Below are 22,181 nucleotides of genomic sequence, written 5' to 3' on the forward strand. Positions count from 1 at the left end.
TATTATCTCAATTGGTAACACGGATCTCAGAGTGGAATTTCTATGGCAATGTTCATCTGAGTGTGTGCGTGCACAAATATATACATGCATACATGCATACACACTTATATATGCATACATATATATATATATATATATATATGTATACGATAGTGGGGTTAATGGGGTGATTTTAGGAATTAAGAAATAATCTCAAATTATAGCAGAATGGCTTTTTAAAAAATAGTTTGTGGGGATGAAAATAAAGGAGGGAATTTTAGAACCACGAGATATCTTAGTCCAGATTTTTATTTCTAAAATATTTGGTTTTGGACCATCTGTACCATAAGCAGTGACATTTTTTAAAGCATGATTACTTGGCCTCACCATAGACTTGATAAAGATATTTTTCACATGGGGCCCAGAAATCTTAATTTTCAACAAAATCTCTAGATCATTCTTTTACATGTGAGGTTTTGAGAATTGCTCATCTAATCTAAATCCTGAATTTTACAGATAAAGAAATTGAGGCTCAGAGATGACAACACACATTTATGGGACCAAATTGATCAAATTGATTCAAATAGCTCATATTTAAATTCCAGTTGAAATACTAATGTCATTCACTCATTCATTCATTTATTCCTCTAATAGCAATTTATTGACTGTTTACTCAGGTATAATGCTAAGTGTCTAATATAGATCAGCTTATTTAATTCTTAAAATATCTCTGTATCATAATAACTCAGAGGTTGTAATTATTTCTCAAAAGACCAAGGTTAAATATTTCATAAGTTTACCTATGTTCTGACCCCTACTGAGATGGGGTTTTTAACTCTAAAACTCAGGCTCTGTAACCAACCTGCATTTGCCCCAAAGACAGAGAAAGAACTAAAATTTGCTGAATGTTAGATGGCGGAGAAGTAGCAGGCTGAGACTACATCAGGTAGCAGGAGATCAGCTCAATAGCTTATCTAAACATTGCAAACACTGACAAATCCAACAGGAGATCGAAGAGAAGAATAACAACAATTCTAGAAACAAAATCAACCACTTTCAGAAAGGTAGGACTGGCAGAGAAGTGAATCTAAAACGACGGGAAGATAGACCACGGGGGGAGGGGCCGGCTCCTGGCAAGCGGCGGAGCAACGGAGCACAAAATCAGGACTTTTAAAAGTCTGTTCCACTGAGGGACATTGCTCCAGAGGCTAACCCAGGGTGAAGCCCATGCGGGGTCAGCGTGGCCGCAGGTCCCGCAGGGTCACAGAAGGATCGGGGGTGTCAGAGTGTCGCAGAGCTCACAGGTGTTGGAACAGAGAAGCCGGCTACAGAGACAGAGCCGAGGACTGAACTCTCAGCTCGGGGTTACCTTGAACTGGTCACGGGCTGGCTGAGCTCAGAGCGCGGCTAGAGGCTGGGGATACGGGAGTGATTGGGTGCTGTCCTCTGGGGGCTCACTGAGGAGTAGGGCCCCGGGCTCTCGGCTCCTCCGGGCCGGAGACTAGGAGGCCGCCATTTTCATTCCCGTCCTCTGGAACTCTACGGAAAGCATTCAGGGAACAGAAGCTCCCAAAAGCGAACCCGAGCAGATTACTTAGTCCCGCCCCTGGTAAGGACGGTGCAATCCCGCCTCGGGCAAAGACACTTGAGAATCACACAACAGGCCCCTCCTCTAGAAGATCAGCAAAATATCCAGCCAGGACTAAGTTCATTTATCAAGGAAAGCAGGTTCAATGCCTAAGACAGCAGCAGAATTCCAGAGGAGGAGAAAGCAAAGCACGGAACTCATGGCTTTCTCCCCAAGATTCTTTAGTCTTGAGGCTAATTCAATTTTTTTTTTCTTTTTTCAATTTTTTTCTTTTTTTTCTTCTGCTAAATTTTTTTAAACTTTTACCCTTTTCTTTTTTGACGTTTTTTGACTAGTTTATCTAAATATATGTATTTTTTCCTTCTTTTTTATATTTTTCTTTGTTTTATTTTTTAAATTTTTTTCTTTTTTTTCTGAACCTCTTTTTATTCCCGTTCTCCCCCCCATAATTTGGGGTCTCTTCTGATTCGGTTATAGCGCATTTTTCTGGGGTCTTTGCCACCCTTTTACTATTTTATTTGATCCTTCATATCCTCTTATATGGACAAAATGACAAGGCAGAAAAAATCACCACAAACAAAAGATCAAGAGGCAGTACCGAAGGCTAGGAACCTAATCAACACAGACATTGGTAATATGTCAGATCAAGAGTTCAGAATGACGATTCTGAACGTTCTAGGCGGGCTTGAAAAAGGCATGGAAGATATTAGAGAAACCCTCTCTGGAGATATTAAAGCCCTTTCTGGAGAAATTAAAGAACTAAAATCTAACCAAGTAGAAATCAAAAATCTATTAATGAGGTGCAATCAAAAATGGAGGCTCTCACTGCTAGGATAAATGAGCAGAAGAAAGAATTAGTGATATAGAAGACCAAATGACAGAGAATAAAGAAGCTGAGCAAAAGAGGGACAAACAGCTACTGGACCACGGAGGGAGAATTCGAAAGATAAGTGACACCATAAGACGAAACAACATTAGAATAGTTGGGATTCCAGAAGAAGGAGAAACAGAGAGGGGAGCAGAAGATCTATTGGAGAGAATTATTGGAGAGAATTTCCCTAATATGGCAAAGGGAACAAGCATCAAAATCCAGGAGATGCAGAGAACCCCCCTCAAAGTCAACAAGAATAGGTCCACACCCCGTCACCTAATAGTAAAATTTACAAGTCTTAGTGACAAAGAAAATCCTGAAAGCAGTCCGGGAAAAGAAGTCTGTAACATACAATGGTAAAAATATTAGATTGGCAGCAGACTTATCCACAGAGACCTGGCAGGCCAGAAAGAGCTGGCATGATATATTCAGAGCACTAAACGAGAAAAACATGCAGCCAAGAATACTCTATCCAGCTAGGCTATCATCGAAAATAGAAGGAGAGATAAAAAGCTTCCAGGACAAACAAAAACTGAAAGAATTTGCAAACACCAAACCAGCTCTACAGGAAATATTGAAAGGGGTCCTCTAAGCAAAGAGAGAGCCTAAAAGTAGTAGATCAGAAAGGTACAGAGACAATATACAGTAACAGTCACCTTACAGGCTAATAATGGCACTAAATTCATATCTCTCAATAGTTACCCTGAATGTTAATGGGCTAAATGCCCCAATCAAAAGACACAGGGTATCAGAATGGATAAAAAAACAAAACGCATCAGTATGTTGCGTACAAGAAACTCATTTTAGACGTGAAGACACCTCCAGATTTAAAGTGAGGGGGTGGAAAACAATTTACCATGCTAATGGGCATCAGAAGAAAGCTGGGGTGGCAATCCTTATATCAGATCAATTAGATTTTAAGGCAAAGACTATAATAAGAGATGAGGAAGGACACTATATCCTACTCATAAGGGTCTGTCCAACAAGAAGATCTAACCATTTTAAATATCTATGCCCCTAACGTGGGAGCAGCCAACTATATCAACCAATTAATAACAAAATCAAAGAAACACATCAATAATACTACAATAATAGTAGGGGACTTGAACACTCTCCTCACTGAAATGGACAGATCATCCAAGCAAAAGATCAACAAGGAAATAAAGGCCTTAAATGACACACTGGACCAGATGGACATCACAGATACATTCAGAACATTTCATCCCAATGCAACAGAATACACATTCTTCTCTAGTGCACATGGAACCTTCTCCAGAATAGATCACATCCTGGGTCACAAATCAGGTCTCAACTGGTATCAAAAGATTAGGATCATTCCCTGCATATTTTCAGACCACAATGCTCTGAAACTAGAACTCAATCACAAGAGGAAAGCTGGAAAGAACCCAAATACATGGAGACTAAACAGCATCCTTCTAAAGAATGAATGGGTCAACCAGGAAATTAAAGAAGAATTGAAAAAATTCATGGAAACAAATGATAATGAAAACACAACGGTTCAAAATCTGTGGGACACAGCAAAGGCAGTCCTGAGAGGAAAATATATAGCGGTACAAGCCTTTCTCAAGAAACAAGAAAGGTCTCAAATACACAACCTAACCCTACACGTAAAGGAGCTGGAGAAAGAACAAGAAAGAAACCCTAAACCCAGCGGAGAAGAGAAATCATAAAGATCAGAGCAGAAATCAATGAAATAGAAACCAAAAAAAAAAAAAACAAACCCAATAGAACAAATCAATGAAACTAGAAGATGGTTCTTTGAAAGAATCAAGAAGATTGATAAACCCCTGGACAGATTCATCAAAAAGAAAACAGAAAGTACCCAAATAAATAAAATCATGAATGAAAGAGGAGAGATCACAACTAACACCAAAGAAATACAAACAGTTACAAGAACATACTATGAGCAACTCTACGCCAACAAATTTGACAATCTGGGAGGAATGGATGCATTCCTAGAGACATATAAACTACTGCAACTGAACCAGCAAGAAATAGAAAACCTGAACAGGCCCATAACCAGTAAGGAGATTGAAACAGTCATCAAAAATCTCCAAACAAGCAAAAGCCCAGGGCCAGACGGCTTCCCAGGGGAATTCTACCAAACATTTAAAGAAGAACTAATTCCTATTCTCCTGAAACTGTTCCAAAGAATGGAAATGGAAGGAAAACTTCCAAACTCATTTGATGAGGCCAGCATCACCTTGATCCCCAAACCAGACAAGGATCCCACCAAAAAAAGAGAACTACAGACCAATATCCTTGATGAACACAGACGCAAAAATTCTCGCCAAAATACTAGCCAATAGGATTCAACAGTACATTAAAAGGATCATTCACCACGATAATGTGGGATTTATTCCAGGGCTACAGGGTTGGTTCAACATCCGCAAATCAATCAATGTGATACAACACATTAATAAAAGAAAGAACAAGAACCATATGATACTCTCAATAGTTGCTGAAAAAGCATTTGACAAAGTACAGCATCCCTTCCTGATCAAAACTCTTCAAAGTGTAGGGATAGAGGGCACATACCTCAATATTATCAAAGCCATCTATGAAAAACCCACCGCAAATATCATTCTCAATGGAGAAAAACTGAAAGCTTTTCCGCTAAGGTCAGGAACATGGCAGGGATGTCCATTATTACCACTGCTATTCAACATAGTACTAGAAGTCCTAGCCTCAGCAATCAGACAACAAAAAGAAATTAAAGGCATCCAAATTGGCAAAGAAGAAGTCAAACTATCACTCTTCGCAGATGATATGATACTATATGTGGAAAACCCAAAAGACTCCACTCCAAAACTGCTAGAACTTGTCCAGGAATTCAGTAAAGTGTCAGGATATAAAATCAATGCACAGAAATCACTTGCATTTCTGTACACCACCAATAAGACAGAAGAAAGAGATATTAAGGAGTCCATCCCATTTACAATTGCACCCAAAACTATAAGATACCTAGGAATAAACCTAACCAAAGAGACTAAGAATCTATACGCAGAAAAGTATAAAGTACTCATGAAAGTAATTGAGGAAGACACAAAGAAATGGAAAAATGTTCCATGCTCCTGGATTGGAAGAATAAATATTGTGAAAATGTCTACGCTACCTAAAGCAATCTACACATTTAATGCAATCCCTATCAAAATACCATCCATTTTTTTCATAGAAATGGAACAAATAATCCTCAAATTTATATGGAACCAGAAAAGACCTCGAATAGCCAAAGGAATTTTGAAAAAAAAAGCCAAAGTTGGTGGCATCATAATTCCAGACTTCAAGCTCTATTACAAAGCTGTCATCATCAAGACAGCATGGTACTGGCACAAAAACAGACACATAGATTACTGGAACAGAATAGAGAGACCAGAAATAGACCCTCAACTCTATGGTCAACTAATATTTGACAAAGCAGGAAAGAATGTCCAATGGAAAAAAGACAGCCTCTTCAATAAATGGTGCTGGGAAAATTGGACAGCCACATGCAGAAAAATGAAATTGAACCACTTCCTTACACCACACACGAAAATAGACTCAAAATGGATGAAGGACCTCAATGTGAGAAAGGAATCCATCAAAATCCTTGAGGAGAATGCAGGCAGCAACCTCTTCGACCCCAGCCGCAGCAACATCTTCCTAGGAATTTTGGCAAAGGCAAGGGAAGCAAGGGCGAAAATGAACTATTGGGATTTCATCAAGATCAAAATCTTCTGCACAACAAAGGAAACAGTTAACAAAACCAAAAGACAACTGACAGAATGGGAGAAGATATTTGCAAATGACATATCAGATAAAGGGCTAGTGTCCAAAATCTATAAGGAACTTAGCAAACTCAACACCCAAAGAACAAACAATCCAATCAAGAGATGGGCAGAGGACATGAACAGACATTTCTGCAAAGAAGACATCCAGATGGCCAACAGACACATGAAAAAGTGCTCCACGTCACTCGGCATGAGGGAAATACAAATCAAAACCACAATGAGATATCACCTCACACCAGTCAGAAGGCTAAAATTAACAAGTCAGGAAATGACAGATGCTGGCGAGGATGCGGAGAAAGGGGAACCCTCCTACACTGTTGGTGGGAATACAAGCTGGTGCAACCACTCTGGAAAACAGCATGGAGGTTCCTCAAAATGTTGAAAACAGAGCTACCCTATGACCCAGCAATTGCACTACTGGGTATTTACTCTAAAGATGCAAACATAGTGATCCGAAGGGGCACGTGTACCCGAATGTTTATAGCAGCAATGTCTACAATAGCCAAACTATGGAAAGAACCTAGATGTCCATCAACAGATGAATGGATAAAGAAGAGGTGGTATATATACACAATGGAATACTATGCAGCCATCAAAAGAAATGAAATCTTGCCATTTGCGATGATGTGGATGGAACTAGAGGGTATCATGCTTAGTGAAATAAGTCAATCAGAGAAAGACAACTATCATATGATCTCCCTGATATGAGGATATGGAGATGCAACATGGAGGGTAGGGGAATAGGAGAAGAATAAATGAAACAAGATGGGATTGGGAGGGAGACAAACCATAAATGACTCTTAATCTCACAAAACAAACTGGGGGTTGCTGGGGGGAGGTGGGGTTGGGAGAGAGGGAGGGGGTTATGGACATTGGGGAGGGTATGTGCTATGGTGAGTGCTGTGAAGTGTGTAAACCTGGCGATTCACAGACCTGTACCCCTGGGCATAAAAATACATTATATGTTTATAAAAAAAAAATTGGAAGGGGAGGCGAACCATAAGAGACTATGGACTCTGAAAAACAACCTGAGGGTTTTGAAGGGTCGGGAGTTGGATGTTGGGGGAACAGGTGGTGGGTAATGGGGAGGGCACATCTTGCATGCAGCACTGGGTGTTGTGCAGAAACAATGAATACTGTTACGCTGAAAAAATAAATAAATTAAAGAAAAAAAAATTTGCTGAATACCTATAAATCAAGAACTTTTATAAATGCTATATAATGTCATCTTTTCTTCATTGGATCAGATTTCATATATATGTGTGTGTGTGTGTATACACACACACACACACATACAGTTTTATAAAACAGGAAATTGAGACTCAGAAGCTAAAAGGAATAGGACCAAGATTACACAAGCCTAGGCATTCGACTTCCAGCCTTCAGCAAGTAATATAATGTGATTTTTAGGACTGAAGACTGTGATTAGCTACTTGAACTTTCTATAGGTGTGTGACGATCTAGAATTTCTGAAAGCATATTATCTCAGAACCTGAGTTTCTGACTCCGGAACTGCATGCATTACTGACAATGCTTCAGCCCTTCCCCACTGTGCTGGAAGGTCCCTCCCGCCTGTCAGCTGAGTTATCAATGGCTATGTGTTTCAATCAAGCAGTGCAATGGAGAGAAAATGAACATGTTTATTTCCCTGTATTTGAGTTGGCTGCCTAGGAATACTGTCAGCTGGGACCATACATTATGCTAATGTTATTGCAGCATTGTCTTTTCTGCATTCCAAGGGGGATTGCTTTTGTTCTCCCAAACTGTACCTCACTCAAATCTGGAAGTACCTGGTTTACATATTCACTGCCACTCCTGGCTTCCTCAGGGACCATTTCAAAGTACTAGATGATGGTAAGCAAATTAGTTATTTGATTCCGATGAGCCGAGGTCAACATAACATCTGTTTTTCTCAACTTTGCCATCACCTTCATTTCTGCAGTGTTTGCTTGTGCCTGTGATTTATTCTGTCATCTAAGAGCTTTTTCGGGGACCTGAAGCCTCTTATCTTTCCTGTCAGTGGTTTCTCAAGTTGCTTTTTGCCATAGCCTGGCCAACAAACTATAACTGACTAACCAATGAAAATTTCTCAAATTCTGCTGTTCTCAAACTATACACATATCCTTTCCCTCCGGCGAATTGAGCAGTGATATTTGACAGAGTGGCTATAAACATTTTTGTTGTCAGTCTGGCGAAAGGAGGACAAAAGTCCTTGGTCACCCACTTCCATATCAAATAACCATAAGGCAATGAATTTATTGATCATGTGTCTTATAGAGCAAAACGTTTACTGTACAAATGGTTTAGGAATCATTTTACTTATTTTTGGAATCTAGGTTCTTTAAGAATTAGAAAACTAAGAAAAGTCTTAAAATATGCCATCACCATTGCCACCCCTCAAAAGTCATCAGCTTTAAATGCAAATCCTTTGGGTAAAGTGGCTGCTCCCAAAGGTTAACATGATGGGTAGATAAGATTGGACTAAACTGGGTTGTTACTGTTATGCATTAGAAGCAGTCTCGATCCAAAGGGTAAGTATAACTGCAGTCCTGAAGGAGAGCCAAAGTCAGAATGAAAGCAGAGACATCAGCTGCCAGGTTCAAGAGGTGAGTGCAGGGAGAAAGAAAGAAAGAAAAAAAGAAAGAAAGCAAGAAAGCAAGCCAAAAGGTTAAAAACAACAATGTATAACAGACTGGAAAGCAGAGTGCATTTTTATAGGCATTCTTTTTGATCTTCTCTTTCCAACACTTCTGCCTCACCCCACAGAGGTACCTCATCATTTTCTGTCAATCCCATTCTGTGCTACGCCTTGAATACCACTGTTTTCCTCTAGCTGTCCTACAATATCTCTCAGTCTCAGTCAGAGCAGACATTCAGATGAGCCCCTCATTTGTTTTCGAGCCTTGGTTATTGAGCCATCTCAATTGCGTGGTCTAAATAGTACTTATAGTCAGTTGTATGTTTAGAATGTAAGCCAGATCATTTTCTTATCCTGCTTGATTTCAATAGTTCTTCATTGCTCTCTTGCAGCTTTTCAGGTCCAGCATGATTTTACTTCTACCTGGCCTTCCTTCCTGATTTGATACTTTCATTCCTTACTTTCCAACTTCATTGCATGGGAGCCACATTTGGCTTCCTTCTCTTCCTTAGGTATGCCCTTCCCAAAACAGTATCTCTGCACTTTCTCATCATCTTGCAGTTCTTTCATCAGTCATTCAAATGACTGACATTGGCACCGTTCTTTAGCTTTCTAAATATCAGTTTCTCAAAGAACACACTCGGACCAGTCTTTTCATAGTAATCTCCTAACACTGATACTTTGTTCTCTATCACATCACTCAAGTTACTTCCTTGTATCATTCATTTCTACCTGCAATGCAAGGAATTCTGTGTAATGGTCAACTCAGCCTCCAATCTGCCCTCCTTCTGATGTGGGAAACAAAGGCAGAAGAAAAATTATTATATTTCCTTACTACCTATAGCCCATTGACAAGTCCTTAAAACAGGCAGAGTGACATTGCTCTAGCGAATCAGCTACCTGGATGTTGGCACTTTGCTAACGGTGAAAGGCAATCTTAGCCTGGTCCAGGATTCTGTAAGTCTACTTTAACATAAAAATTCCTTTAGAAACTTCCTTTATCTCTGCTCCCCAAGATACATGTTGGCAATCATCCCCGAAGCATATGACCCACCGATATACATCAGAAGGGTCCACAGTGAAGGTTTCATTAGACAGTAATAAATGACTTTTCCCAACAATAGCTAGCCCCCTCAAGGTCCTGGAAACCTTGCTTCTAAAACTCTACTTAGAGACTTACACTATCCCTAACATCCTCTCAGCTTGAAAGTATATAATGGGCCACTCCTCAGGACTCCAGTGTAGCTCTTTCTGCATATAGGTCTTGTCCCCATGCTTTAATAAAAATCACCTTTTTGCCCCAAAGATGTCTCAAGAATCCTTTCTAGGCCATTGGCTCCAGACCTCACCAAGATTCCAAAACTATATCATTTGGCAACCACAAATGGACCTCCTCACTTAATAAAATATCACTTCACACTTTTGTGTCAAGAGTTACTCTTCAGCTCGGAGACACAAGAACCCTGCAAACCCTGCAGCACCCCTAGGTTGCCTCCTATACTGGTAAGCTGAAATCTATACTTCTTGGACACCTTTGCCCTAGGATTCTAGGGGAACCTACGTGTTTTTTGATATTTGGGAAACAGAAATCAGGTACATGCTATTTTCTTGCTGCTTTTGTTGAGGAGCAAGGTTGTAAGCGATGAGAATACCAAGACACTACTGAAAAGACTGAACTTTGTGTTTCAGTGTATACGCTCTAGTTTTATTAATGTCAGAGGCAATAGTGATGGAAAACCAGCTTCTGGAGTGCAGTTGAACAAACCTGGAGTGCTCTGGAATGTAAGAACACCAGTAGCAAACCTCTGATTTTCATTTCTTCAGCTTATCAACCTATTTTGCATTTTACTTCTATTAATTTCTGTTTTAAAACCTCTTCTGTGTAAAGTACCTAGAGTGTTTTCCTGTACTGAGCACTCACCAGTTAATGTACTAATTCTTATTTATTCGTTTACTATTTATTTATTTTTTTGTCTGTCCCCGGTAGAATGTAAGCTCAGAGAGGACAGGGACATACCTTATTTAGCATTATAACTGTTCAATACTAAAACAATTCATCACACAAAATAAGGACTAATGAATATTGATGGCACACATGGGTGAATAAATTATACAAATGAACCAAGTTCAATTCATTTAAGAAATAGGTCAAAGATGTCTAGACCATAATGTTTCTGCTACTGATCTCTGTGTATTTATTTTGGACTTATGTCGTGTTAGGGAAAGAAACTACTTTAGAAACCAAGATTATCATGCTCATGTTTTTGCTTTTCAGGGTATATAAATGTTAACAGTTTCTATTGAATAGGTTTTCATTTAGGTGTCAACGAATCCCAGTGAAAAAATATGAGAGCTGGATTAGAAGCTTTCATCCATAGCAGTGATTTTCAATGTAGTTATTGCTTTTCTGACAATCTGCATATTCATCCTGGTGAATAAAATCCTATTTTCATAACTTGTGTTTTGCATGAGAAATCTGGAAATACCATACATACCGTCTGTGTTGCACGCTCCTGAGTTACTCTGGCTCAGATTTGTAGCTTTCCTTCAGTTCCAGGTTTGCTTCCTCTCCTCTCTTCATCTCTCCTCTTTTCCCCTTTTTTTTTTTTTTTTTAATATGAATCAATGTCACCCAACAGGCTGACTAATGCAGTTTCATTATCATCATTCACGGAAATGAGTCAGCATCTTTCACTAAGCAACTTTGTGACAGCAGGAAGTTTTAGATATTTTAAAATATTTGACTTTTTCAGATGGGAATGGTCCCCTCCAATCAAATGGAACTGCTGTTTATGTTACTCTACCCTCTCACCTGCAATATTTCATCAGGTCACAAGGGCCTCTTGTCTTCTTTTGTTTTGTGCATTTAAAATGGATGCAGTGCCCATCACTAACAGGCAGATTCTAAGGGTTGGAAGCTGGTGCTATTAATGAATGCATTTATGAAGGCTCTGTTTTATTTGTTTTTTTTTTCCTTTATTTTTTAAGTAGCATGTAGATTTCTAGTCCCTATATCAATCAACTATATATATAATATTTATATATATAAAATGTTTATATATACATTATATATATAAAATCTTTACATATATATATTTTATATATATATATATTTAGATTTTATTTATCTATTTGACAGAGAGAGAGAAAGAGAGCATGCACTAACAGGGGGAGCGGCAGAGGCAGAGGGATAAGCAGACTCCCCACTGAGAGACAGCCTGAAGCAGAGCTCAACTTGATCCCAGGACCCTGAGATCATGACCTGAGCTGAAGGCAGAGGTTTAACCCACTGAGCCACCCAGGTGCCTCTAAATTATATATTTTTAACTGGATCTTCTCAAAAGAAAATGTAGATAAAGAAAAACCTGTCATGTCAGACTAGTTCAAAAGCTGCATAAAAGGGAAAAACAGTCAAACCACTTTTTTTTTTTCCTAAGGCAGTTTTGTAAGCTCTGAAGCAAAGAGCAATTTTAACCAATAGAAACCGATTCTCTCAAGTGCAGCAGGAAAATGTGGCTCATTGCAACAGAGGAGGGAGTTGGAAGCCAGAGGATTGGTGTTGCCTGTTTCCATCCATCAGGTTTCATGAGCTCACTCAATGCCCCTGTGATGAGCTGCATTCAGTGTGCAAAGAGCTGAAGAGGCACACGAGTGTGCATGCTGATGAGCATAACCACTCACCATTCACCAACCCAGTCTGCTCCTTCAGATCTTCTTTTGTGTTGAGAGAAGAGAGAACACAAGAATATGTGTTTAGAAGTTCTCTATTTATGTTGGAAGAAATAAAGAAGGGAAACTGGCTGGGGGATTGAAATAAACCAATAAACCAAAGAAGAGCTAAGGGAGAGCAAAGGAGAAAAGGGCAGAACCTAAGGAAGTACATTTCTCAAACACAGATGAAATTTGCTCCTATGTTCTTTGTTCAAAAGAAACAAAAAGAGGCTGATTTGGCATTGCAGGCATGGAAGGAGAAGTAGAAGAAACAAGAAGTGGGTTCTGCTGATACCTCTAATTGTAATACATATCTCCATGAAGAATGATTTTTATCAGCCCTACTCATTTTCTTCCTTCCTCCCTTCCTTTCTCTCTTTCAATTACAGGAATGCATCTAGAAACTACATGGCCCAGCCTCCCGCCTCCTCATGTAAAGGATCAGGCATCTCTGAAAAACTTAAATGACTGACCGAAGGTAGCATCCTCAATTCTTATAAGAGTTGGAAATATAATTTAGGCAACCAGATTTCCATTCCAGTGTTCATTTCACTGTACAATCCAGTATTATTATTATCACTTATAGTAGATGGTATTTCTTTATGGAATTCAAGCATCCTTGAACATTAACTGAAATGACATTTTCCTAAAATTTAGTATTGTGTAAAAGGCACAACTGACATTGATAAAATATGTTTTGAATAATTCTTAAAAATCAGTATTGCAATGCAATGAGAAGTTACAAAGTTATATTTTCTGTTGTCAGGAACTCAGAATTAGTCCATCTGGAACCAAAATCAAACAGTACATTTTTAATCATTTGAAGTAAAATCCATTCCATGCCTGATATTTCTGAAGTGCATAAGGGAAGATGAGAACTATCGTAATCCTTTAAGTTTCCTGCTAAGAGGCCATGACTGAGTTCCAACAAGTGGCATTTTTGATAGAACTGAAGTATAAGGTAGATTTCAAGCATAGGAATGAAGACTTGGCAGTGAAAAAAGGAAGAAGTGCCTTATATCAGGTTACTGGTGATTTTTATGTTTTCCGAAATATTTTTTAGAAAATAATGGATACTCTTTTAAAAAATTAGGTGATTAACAATGCCATATTTAAGAAATGCTCTTGATACCACAGGTCAAATAATACTTTTACTTAAGATATATGAATAATTGAAATAAAATGTGTTTTGTTCTGGGAAGGAATCAATCCAAGAATGTGAGTCAATATCCAAGTCTTCAACTTACATGTCATAACACTACCATAATAAGAAATATATCAACATTTTTAATAATTATAAAAATGGATTAATGTATCAAAAGGAAATGTTAGAAGGATTCTCAAAATCCTGTATCCCAGACTCTAAATCTGGTAAGGAAGAAAATTAAACCTAGAGAGTAAAGTATATCACAAAGATGTTAATTGACTTGTTTGTTCTGAAAATAACTATTTTCAAAAGTTAAGCTAGAAACTAGTTCAGCTGTGTTCTCCACAACATTAGATACCAAACAGTGGGCAGAATAATTTTGGAGAGTCACAGATTTGTTTCAAGTGGTCTTTTAACCCATATGTGCAGCAAATTTTATCTATAGTCTTGAATAAAGAGTGTTACTAAAATATATACTTTATTTCATAGATGGATAGATAAATAGATAGATACAGTATAATGAACACCAAAGCATTTACAACTAGTGCTTGGCATTTATTACTGCTTTTTTTTTTTACTACTATGTTAATAGTAGTTTCCTCATATTTTTTTAAAGTCTATTAAGAAATTAAGAATAGAGCTTCCCTATGACCCTGCAATTGCACTGCTGGGTATTTACCCCAAAGATACAGATGTAGTGTAAAGAAGGGCCATCTGTACCCCAATGTTTATTGCAGCAATGGCTACGGTCGCCAAACTGTGGAAAGAACCAAGATGCCCTTCAACGGATGAATGGATAAGGAAGATGTGGTCCATATACACAATGGAGTATTATGCCTCCATCAGAAAGGATGAATACCCAACTTTTGTAGCAACATGGACGGGACTGGAAGAAATTATGCTGAGCGAAATAAGTCAAGCAGAGAGAGTCAAGTATCATATGGTCTCACTTATTTGTGGAGCATAACAAATAACATGGAGGACATGGGGAGATGGAGAGGAGAGGGAGCTGAGGGAAACTGGAAGGGGAGATGAACCATGAGAGACTATGGACTATGGACTCTGAAAAACAACCAGAGGGTTTTGAAGGGGTGGGGGGGTGGGAGGTTGAGGAACCAGGTGATGGGTAATAGGGAGGGCACGTACTGCATGGAGCACTGGGTGTGATGCCAAAACAATGAACACTGTTACGCTGTAAATAAACAAACAAAAAAAGAATCAATATATTTCCCCAAAAGTAACAATTATCATTTGGTATCTCTCAATACTTTTGATACTTAAAGACTCTCATATTTGAAAATATTGAGAAATACTGTTCTACTCCATGAATGAATTATCCTTACCAACTCATGACTTAATGTTATAGTTTATCATTTTATTTTGTGGGCAAAAATGTTGCCAGAAACTTGGATTTTGGGCCCAATCATAACTTAAAATCATGTGGAAATTGTTCTTATTGTTTCCTACTTGTTCTCTACTCTTTAAGCATTGCCATGCCCAAATTTATATTATACTTTATGTACATGATTTTTTAAGGTGGTAAATATGACTAAAATTTACACTCAGTCAAATTTCAGATGACCTTATATATCAACTGGTAATTTTTCTTAAGGTTCATTTATTTATTTATTTATTTGATAGAGATCATACGTAGGAAGAGAGGCAGGCAGAGAGAGAGGTGGGGAAGCAGGATCTCCGCTGAGCAGAGAGCCCGATGCAGGGCTTGATCCCAGGATCCTGGGATCATGACCTGAGCCGAAGGCAGGGGCTTTAACCCACTGAGCCACCTAGGCATCCTGTAATTTTTGTTTTTTCAAGTCAATATTTTTGTGAAGTGTATTTCTTTTCCTTGCCTGAATTCCCAAATATCTGGGAATGTAAGCATACTAGAACTAGCTATCAGTATTGCATCATAACTTTCAGAATGTCTTAAGAGGTAGTTTTAAAAGTTTAGCTTTGCATAACATTAAATTACATTTTTATACTCTGATTCTATGATTCTTCTGGGAAGCATCCAAAAATTTAGCCTCTGGACCTTGGGAGTTCCTAAGCTTTCCAATGCAGGGACACCTGGTGGGCCAAGACTCTATTTGTTGTGGCACCCAACTTATTTCAAAATGACTCATCAAAAGCCAAGTTTGGCAAAAGTAAGATTTTCAAAGAATTTTGATCACCTCAATTAACCAAACCACAGGGATTCAAAATAAAGCAATTAACAGACTTAAATAACACAGGATGGTAGAAGGCAGTCATTAGTTTGGCTTTCGAAATATCATGTTTTTAATCACTGGTTGAGTGAAAAGCATCTTCTTCTATGGAGTTACATGTAAAAAGCCAATGGAAGTAACACTTTACAGTCCCCCTAACAATTGCTTCTTCGATCTTGGGACCTCTGACTGTGTCAAAATATTTTAATTATCTAAACACACATTTCCACTTAAATTAGGGTCCCAAAGAGTGTTTTTAGTATGACAATACTAAGGGAGCAATTTAGAATATCACTCTTGAGTAAAATTTAGATATATTTTGCTAAAAGTAAACCTGGGTTTAAGATTGAGGATGGGGTAAGAAGGATGGGGAAGACGCCCTAGATAATCTTGAACTCAATATATCATATATTTCACATTTATATTAAACTTGGGCACTGGCTTTTAAATAGATAATGAAGAAAACTTGCCAGAGGTATACATAATGGGTTATAGAAACAAGAGAGAGCCCTGAGGTTAAATTTTGAGTTATTTACTAGCTGTGTGGTTTGGAACGAAGGTTTTAGTTTTCTTTTTGTTTTCTTTTTTTTTTAATTTTTAATTTGATGATCTGTTCATTTTCATTTGCAGTATGGTATTCTAATGGTTTTATAGCATTGTAGAAGTATAAAATACAACATACAAAAATGGCCGCGGCTCTTTTAGAATGAGCTGCTTTTCTTTTCTTTTTTTTTAACCAAGGTCTTCCATATAAGGTTATTTAAGAATTAGCACAAAGATCATACATGTTAGATATGGAAGGGGATTAAAAAAAGTCACTTGCTCCCTACTTTTAAAGGGTTAGGGTTAGTAAACAAACAAAGAAAAAACCAACTTGAGGTTTACAGTGGTGTTAAAAAAAAATCTATGTCACTTGTTAAAGTTAGTATGGTGGAAGTTATTGAGGGAGACTGTTAAAATGGATTTTGTAGGAGGGGAGAGACAGCTGGCTCAACTTTGAAAACATTAAGTAAAAGAGGGAATTTTTAGCCAAGGAACACAGTGGCCATCAGTGGACAAAAATTACTGAGAGGAAACATCAGATGTAAGGAGGATCTAACAGGATTTTTGCTGAATATAGGCCAGGGTGATCAGATACTACAGATGGATGGTGGAGTATGAGGAACCCAGACAGATGTGAAGAATGATCAGACATCAAGGCTGGGGGACTCTATCTAAACTTAGGAGGATGCTTCCTAAAATTGTGGAATAAAAAGATGATTACAAAATCCCAAAAGTCAAGGCCTAGTCAAGGAAAGAGTTCAGAGAGCCTTATTAGTTTGGTCAAGGGAAGAACTTCTATCAGTGGTTAGGTGACTTACCTACCATGGGCTTAAAACAAATGTCCTAGAGAACATTGGGCATTGATATAGGTTCAAGTCAAAGCAATAAAGAGAATTAGATGTTATCCCTTGGATTTTTTAAATTTCTTATGAACTAGAAATATCATTTTAAATGGGATGTTCTTTGTTTCACAAAAAGATTATTTTAGAAAGATATCAAACTCTGGCAAAAAATAAATGACTGGAAATGACAAAAAGTCATTTCACAGCTTTTCCTGTTATAGAGACAATTCTACACAAATCTACTAGAGGGACACCTGGGTTGGCTCAGTGGGTTAAGGCCTCTGCCTTCAGCTCAGGTCATGATCCCAGAGTCCTGGGATCGAGTCCCGCATCAGGCTCTCTGCTCGGCAGGGAGCCTGCTTCTCTCTCTCTCTCTGCCTGTCTCTCTGCCTACTTATGATTTCTCTCTGTGTCAAATAAATAAAATCTTTAAAAAAAGAAATCTACTAGAATAAGTTTTCACAGAAATTATATTTATCTCTATGAGGTTATATTGATTTAAACACTATAAAAATATACATTTAAGTTTGACTCCTTAATATTTCTTTCTGCCAAAGATGGTTTCTAAATTATAGTTAATTTTAAATAATTCCCAGGATCCCAGGACCCTGGAATCATGACCTGAGCCGAAGGCAGAGGCTTTAACCCACTGAGCCACCCAGGCACCCCTTTTTTTTTTTTTTTTTTTTTTTTTTTTAGTGTTTGCTTTTAGTTTATTAATTTATTTTGCAGGAATCTTCGACTTTCCGAGTATGTACTGTTTGGAAGTACGATGCATGCATAGCCTTTTAAGATGCCTTTGTACAATTTCACCTCAAAATAATGATTCACAGCATACACAGAAATCTAGAAGAAACATGGTATTTACAAGATTTAATAAGGTCTTGCTGTTTTAATGAAGAAACTGATCAATTCTTTTACAGTAGGGAAACATGGACTTATAGTTAATATAATATAGTTAATTTTAAAATGAGCAAAAAAAATTATTTTAAAAATTCCTCAAACGCAATTGTTAATGGTGAAAAGGTAATTTTAATTCAACCAAATTAAAGGAATGAAAATGCTGCATATTAAATAATCAGAATAACATTCATTTTTAGGAAAAATCATAATAGAAAACAAAATAAACCTTAAAATGTTTGTAATTGTTTCTTTTCCAGATTCTATAGAAACATTTTACATATACCAGAAAACACTTGCTTTCTATTGCTAATAGATATTTAATAATGTTCACTGAATTATCTAAAATTCATAATATCTGATCAAATTGATTTTACACCAAAAGCTTTATGAGTTGGAAACTGAATACACAGAGAGATTGAGCATCGTCTAAAGCTTAAACAAATTTATGGTTTTACATAGGAAGTCAGGCTTGAATAGTACAGGGGCTTGATAGTAGGCCACCATCCCAAGATGGGCTACTTTGGCATAAAGATTATTCTGAACTGAATGAAATAAGGACCATGTGGGCTCAAGAGAAACGTTTGCTCCTCCCTTAACTATATAGGAGAACCTAAATTGAAGGGTCTTTCCAAAATAAAGGTTAGTACCAAAACCAAATTTTATCAGAATAACCTATCTACATGGCAGTTCAAACTGTTTGCCAGAAATTTACTCTTTTTAATCCTTCTGTGAATGGCATTTCTTTCCTCTGAAGTCCTAGACTCCTATCCCCTTTCCCTTATTTCAGAATGACATATATGTCTTATTGTGCCCAAATGTCTTCAGAATTTCCATGTCTATATGGATTCCCCATATGTATACCTTTAAATTTATTTTCTCCTCTTTATCTGTCTCATGTCAATTCTATTTTTAGTCCAGCTAGAAGAACCCTTCAGAGGACAGGCATTCTTGCTGACAATAGCTAACCACAATTCAACATAATGATTGCCATTATGGAGATAAAATATAGTATTGGTAGAGTAGGAAGAAGGATTAATCAGTTGTCCTGCAAAAACAAAAAGCCTTCATAAAGGTGGTATTTAAGCTTGAGTTTGAAGATTGTATGAGTTTAAATTTCTAGGAGTCTGCATTTTTCATAAGAAATGAATTAGGCCATTTTGAAAAAATTCTTTTCCAGAATTTTAAATATGATTTTATGCATAAGAGAGGAAGAGATAGATGGTCAGGTGGTTTGAGCTAAATTGTTTTAAGAAAATTTTAAAATTTCACCCACAAGTTTGAAGATTTCAAGAGGAAAAGTAAACCAGCAATATTTTTAAATAATGAGATTTGCTACTTGAGTTTCTCCTTAAAATAACTGCAAAATTACACAAAATTTAGGCTAGACTAGAGTTCCAATCTACCAATATTTTTTGACTTGCTTCATGTCACTGGACCATGAAATAGAAATTTCATCTACTAATTTTACAAATCAGAAAGGAAAAACAAAACTATGCAATGTGATCTGAATGCACATGTTTTATCTCCTTGACATGTCATTTACTTCTTGGGGACCAGTTATCAATATCTGCTTCACAAACATATTTTTAATTACTTTTGGCATAGTATCTCACATATCAAAGTAATTAAGTTCCACACAATAGTGCTACTATAAATCAGAGTGAAGTCGTACCTGGCCAACAGAATTAGAAAAGATGTTTTGCAGGAGGCAGTATGTGAGATGGACTTTAAAAATTGATAGTTCTGAAGAACATACATAAATAGCCAGTAAGAATTTGAAAAAATGCTCAACATCATTAGCCATTAAGGTTACGAAAATAAAAACCACAATGAGACCCCACTTATACCCACTAGGATGGCCATAATAAAAAAGACATATAATAAGTATTGAGGAAGATGTAGAGCAACTGAAACCTTTATATAATGCTGGCAGATATACAAATAGTACAGCTGTTTTGAAAAAATAATTTTGTAGCTCCTTAAAAGATTCAACAGTCCCAGTGTGACCCAGCACTTCCACTCCTAGGTACATACCCAAGAGAAATGAAAAGGTGGTCCCCAAGAGTCTTTGGGTATTTCCCCAAACATGAATCTAGGTGTTGCTATAAAGACCTTGGCAGATGTAAATGTAGTCCCTAATTAGGAAGATTAACCCAGGTGCACCTGACCTAATCAAGTCAATCCTTACAATAAGTCAGATCCTAAGAAGCAGTGACTTCCTTTTGCTGCAGAAGCAAACAACCATGCTCTGAACTACTAATCATTCTAATCATTTGTTACACAGCAACATCATACTCATACAAATGCATAGTAGAAAAATGGAAGACAAGTCTAGAAAAACAGGTTCACTCCTGCTTAGAGTCCTTGGAGATTAGTTGTTTGTAATTAATTTATTTTCCTTCAAATTTGTTAGCATAAAAATGATGAAGGTGTTACCTAATTTAATGATTCTGCCTTTCAAATTGTATTTAGGATACATGTGAACATTTTCATTAATTCTAACTTATTTTTACTCAAGCTGCGAAATTATTTTTACCACCTCTTTTCTTATGATATGTACGTATGTTTTCTTCTTACAGTTAGATAAAAAATAGTTGGACCTTACCAATAATGTGCTGAAATATGCCATGCACATTTATGCTTTGGAGAATTTGGAAACATTATTTTCATATATCAAGCTTTGATTTTAAAAGAGCTTATTAATGTCTCCTGTATCATCTTCTATGAGTAGTCTATAAAATCCAAGTTATATTTGAAATAAAAATAACGTTTATTAATTTTTCTGAGCATTTTGCATGTATTGCAGGCATATTGTAGAAATGTTGAAAACTTTAGCAAATACAAAATTATTTGGAACTGGAAAATATGATTTATCTGAAAATTTGTCTAATAACATGGTTGATTGTTATGTATTTTTTAATTCTACATGTATGTGTGTCTCTCCACATTTAAATATTCCAATAAGTTCTAAATGCTTTTGTGTCTGCTTTTCTACATAAACACTGTAAATAATTTACATGTTATTTTTACTCCCAAACATCATACTACATAGAGATCTAGATATGTAGTTATTATAAATGTTCTATAAAGAAAAGTGAGAAAATACAAATGAATCTAAAAGATTGGATTTTAAAACTGTGTATAATATTATTACCCTGAAATATTATACTTTTATATATATAAATGGAATCATACCTCTCATACTTGTTATATTTCATATTGCTGCTGTAATAAACTTGGTCTCTTGAAACAACTCAGATTTATCTTGCACTTCTACAGGTCCAGAGTCCAAAATGGGTTTCACTGAGCCCAAAGTTAGTGGGGCTACACTGCTTTCCGGGGACTCTTGGTAAAAATTAATTTCCTTGACTTTCCCTGCTTTTATAGGCTGCCAGTACTCCTTGGCTTGGGGCCTCCTTCTATCTTCAAAGCCAGTCCTACAGCATCTTCAGATATCCTTCTGATTCTGACGCTGACCCTCCAGCCTTGTGAGAACCCCTGTGAATACACTGAGTCTATCTGGATAACCCAGGCTTGACCCATCTCAAGGTCACCTGACTAGTAGCCTTAATTCTATCTGCAACCTTAATTCCTACATTGCCATGTAACGCAACATACACATAAATTCTGAGAGTTAGGACGTGGCCATTTTTGAGGGACCACTAATCTACACATCACTCCTGATACATGCTTTTCACAAAGCACTATATATTCTCACATATGCATACATGCATTTTAGAGTTTAATTACGTGATCTTGCCAGTATAAATCATTTGTTTTTCCCTGATGATTTCATTAGCTAGTGCTTATATAATAATGTAACATGGTTATACATGTAGGTATTCCAGTGTTCTAATTTTAATGAGAATAATTTAGTGTTACCTGGTTTTAAAATTGTGTTGGCAGTTGATTTGGAAAAAAAAGTTTTTTTTCTTCATTTATGGAAATAAAACTCTTGAAA

Source organism: Meles meles, chromosome 15 (assembly GCF_922984935.1).
Source record: "Meles meles chromosome 15, mMelMel3.1 paternal haplotype, whole genome shotgun sequence".
In the NCBI taxonomy this organism is placed as follows: Eukaryota; Metazoa; Chordata; class Mammalia; order Carnivora; family Mustelidae; genus Meles; species Meles meles.